The 4,220-nt window shown below is 47.1% G+C and overlaps 1 long non-coding RNA gene across 1 annotated transcript; it reads left to right on the top strand.

Moving 5' to 3' along the window:
* The first annotated feature begins 855 nt into the window (after window positions 1–855).
* Window positions 856–3,101, top strand: LOC139988096 (uncharacterized). Its single transcript, XR_011800030.1, has 3 exons — window positions 856–1,933; window positions 2,136–2,225; window positions 2,334–3,101. It is a non-coding gene; the product is annotated as an uncharacterized lncRNA (long non-coding RNA).
* Window positions 3,102–4,220: the final 1,119 nt, after the last annotated feature.

Below are 4,220 nucleotides of genomic sequence, written 5' to 3' on the forward strand. Positions count from 1 at the left end.
CATTCTTTCTGCGTGAACCCCGTTTCCAACGATGGAGAACGATCTGCTCAGGGGTGGCCCGAGCGGATCGGTCTCCTATCTTCGATATCGCCGCTCGATCGGACGAGCGGTCGCCTTTGACGCGAATGACTGGCTCTAATCCGCTAACATAGACAAACAAATGACAATGGAGATCGGTTATCTCGAGCCGAGTTCCCGATGTCGTAGATAGGGTTGCAGGAAAGGGCCGACCGGTCCAATTCCACCGTCCGATGCACGATTTTCGGACAGGTGGCACGTACGATCGATGCTACTCTCTAATGACCGATACTCCGTGCTAATTGGCAGAGATCCAATGGCGACAGGAATTTATCGTCGAGGCCAGGGAGTCGAGTGTAAAGTCGCGCTCTAAAACTCTAAAGGGACTCTAAAGGAAACTCTAAGGGCCGATGTATGTATTAGCCCTTTGTGGGCATAACTTTCCACGAAAAGACGACAATTTTGATATAAAGCACATTAAGTAGAATAGTTAGCTGTTTTAGTAAACTCGATTTACCGTTTTCGTGATAATCCTTAGAAGTAGGAATGTTCGGTGATTTACGCAAAATTGTTAGACGATACAACTTTTGCGTTCTGCGAGTTAGAGGTAACATTAGAGATAAGATTAAAGGTAAGACTATCGCAATCCATCCGCGACACTTTGCCGTTCCAACGAAAACTCTATCTTTCTCAAGCTAAACGATCAATCGTCTTCATCCATTTTTCTACATAGCATCACGCAAAATTCCATTTTGAATTCTCACAATAAGCGACATCCTTCATTTTCCTCGATTTCTTGGATATTTACGTTCGTTACTACGTAGTCGCATTCTACGTTTCAGATAGCTGGAAACGAAAATTCGGATCTGCAATTTATTCGGAAACAGAGGCGTAGAGACGGTACAGGTCGGAGGGGTTAACGCCGTAAAGCGGGCCGAGGCCGCAGAAGCGTGCCAGGCGCGGAGAAATCGATGCGAACGAGGAAACATGGTTCGTGGAACGGATCATCCGACCCGCGACCACGATATTAAATTATCGAATGAGCCGCGAGACCACGAATCGTCTCAACATGCACGAAAACGGCTCTGAAACTCCGTTTCCAAAGCAGCCGTCAACTTTTAGGCGGATACCTGCGAGAGGTGCCATAAAGCATTCCGCTTCGATCCTCCGGAGCAGAAATATTTCCACAACCATGGTACCTGTTCTACAAGAGGGAACCGAGGAAAAACCGAGGCAAACAAAGGGAATTATTTAAACGATGACAAACGACGCTCGACCAAGTTCTCCAGCAGGATCGAGCCGAAAAAAATTGAATTTTCCCGCTCCACCCCCTGGTGCGAGGTAGAAAATACAAATTACCAGGTCGGGAATAAACGTCGTCGGTTTCACGTTCGACACCGCGACGCGGAGGTCGTCGCGATCACGTTAAAAAACGATTTTTCTCCTCGTTGCCGGGCATTGTCCAAAGTCCTCGTCGTTCCTACCTGTTTCACGGATTGCTTCTCAGCGAGGAGACGCGATGAACGCGTAACCGGTCGTCCGGAAAATTCTCCAGACGTGATCGACTCCCACGCGAAGAAACGTCGTGGACACGATTTCATTAAGGACTCGTCTCGGGGGATTCACCTACCGGGTTTCTCATGAATCGAACTATATTATTACAGTTTTCGGCGTAGCTGATTCCAGGCACAAAAACGTAACAAAGAACGAGTCCAGGTCAAGAGAGGAGTCACTGTCGAGTCACCTGCTTCTTTTGTATTCTTCGAGGGTTTCACGGAAACCTCTAATCGACTGTAAAAGAGAGTCACTCCAAAAGCAGCCACTTCAGAGCACCGGTTTGATTTACTGGCGAAACACGCGTCGTCCCATGGCCCCGAGTCGATCGTAACGAGAGCGTGAAGGTGGAGACCAAACGGTACGTACGACTTTCGTGGAACTCGACGACTACCTGATGTTCGATCAATTATAAATATACGCCTGACGAGGTGTTCGGGGAACGTTTCGCAGTTAATAACCCCCATTAGAACGAGCGTAAAATCGAATGCATTGGTTTACGTCGACGATTCGCTTATCATTCTTATTTTAAGACAGCCTTAAAGTAAATCGCCGATTTATAGAACTCGATTGCCACGACCTGAAGGAACCCACTGACACCGGAGAGCAACATTAACGAATACTTAACGTAAAAACTTTATGCTGGTAGTTAGGTAAGTTAATATTTTAACGAATGCAAGTATAAGAAATGGGATGTAGATTTGTTTCATCCTTGGAATATTATACCGTATAACGCTCTACACCACTGATATTCTTTACAGCTCTGGATATTACGCGCACGAAATTTCTCATAAATAAATGCGTAAACATTGACGGTCTAGAGAAAATGTTACAAGAGTCCGTCAGTGTTTGGCCGGCTGATCGACACCCCGATCTCTACTGCGCCTCGATTCAGACGTCTTGTTCCACGCGACACTCGCCACGATTTCGCCGACAACCGGTAGAAAAATCAAAAGAGGGAGACGCGCTATCGTTCGAGAAGCGAAAGTTCCAAGAAGAGGGAAGAAGAGTAAGAGTGTCGAAGGCGAGGAGGACGCAAACGCGCGCGGTTTGCGCCGCTTTCTCGCATTCGGCAATCAATAACGAGCCTGTATGACAGGCGACGCACACGGCTCGTTTCCGAGAGCGTGGCTCCGCGACGAGATCGTGGGCCCCGTGCAGGTGTTGGTGCCCTGAACAGGGCACCGGTCGCGGAGCCGACAAAGGGCCCGGCAATGGGCGAACTGCATTCGGCATTTGTTTCTGGGGATACTTAGATCGTAATCTCGCCGGGGTTCTGACTTCGGTGGTAGTTATACGCGCCGTGTCTACCTCTCCTTCTCTATCCCTTCTTGAATACGTGAACAGACCCCGCCCCTTTCATCCTTTTATTCGCAGCTTCTTCGAAGAATCGCTACGAGATCGATAACGATCGAGGGAATAACGACGGTGATGGAAATCGAGGAGCAAAGTGGAAATTTCGGGGTTGCGTTCGAGTTTCGAGATCATTCGCAGAGCTTTTGGGTTCGGTTCTTGCGAGTTTCTAACCCCTCGAGTCCAAAGTCAGTCCACAGCAGCCGTAGCAACGATGACGGATATAATCGGATTATGAAAATTTCTTGCGTATCTCAATGTTTTTGCGTTGGATACGGTGACGGACGAGATTGCGCCGTGTTGAAATCTCGAACAGTATCATCTCATATTAACCTGCTCGTCCAAACTAATCTTCTTCCGTTCGATAATAATCTCAATCCTGCAGTTAGTTGTAGTCCACTTAGTTGTTACAACGTGCATCATACACGCTGATGGCGGAAGATTCGTGCGATCGTAGAGTACGCTTTCAGCGATGAACCGTGACGCTCGAGGAGTTAAGAACGTAAGAAAGTTTGTTAACTACAAACGAGACAAGAATACCGCTATATTTAAGTTCAACGCTATCCAAAAACTACATGGTGTCGTTTATGAGTAATTAACCTGTTGATTGAAAAATCATTTACTAAACAGAAACTTCTATCGACTTGGAATTATAATGGAATTAATAAAGTCAGATTAGCTCCTTAGGTTGACTCGGTTCTGCAAACGTAAATACTTAGCAACTTGTTTCCAGGGTTTCGAAGCAGAGGAATTATTAGGCGCGGAAGGCGAACAATCCGATCGTGAGCGAAGAATAAATTTCCTATGGTGAACAGGTTAATTACTCGAAAGAAATATATTATTTAGCGAAAGACGAAGATTCCATTATTCGCTATTCGCCTTGACCATTGCTCTGGTAATATCGGACGAAACGTTCTCAACGATCGAAAATCAGATTAATCGAAGATTCGCCACGAACAAGCAAAACATGACACGCTAGCGTGCGAGCGTTTTATGGGAAGTAGAAAGGTGGAATTTTCGCGCGACCCAACCGCGTCCCCGATCGAGTAGAGATAGAAACACGGCCGAGGTGAAATCCCCTCGCACACCGGCCAAGGAGGTTTACGGGTGCCCTGCGCACCACTCATTAAGCATGGTAATGCTCGTTCACCTTGCAGATGGTGATCGGTAGGTACCTACTAATTACCCAAGGCTCGTTCTACCGATGCTGTTAGGACGAGACCGTACGGGAACAAAGATTTCGGGCCCACCAACGCGCGAGATCGACTAATTAATTCTTCTGCGAGTGCACACGA

This window comes from Bombus fervidus, chromosome 6, assembly GCF_041682495.2.
Source record: "Bombus fervidus isolate BK054 chromosome 6, iyBomFerv1, whole genome shotgun sequence".
Taxonomy (NCBI): Eukaryota; Metazoa; Arthropoda; class Insecta; order Hymenoptera; family Apidae; genus Bombus; species Bombus fervidus.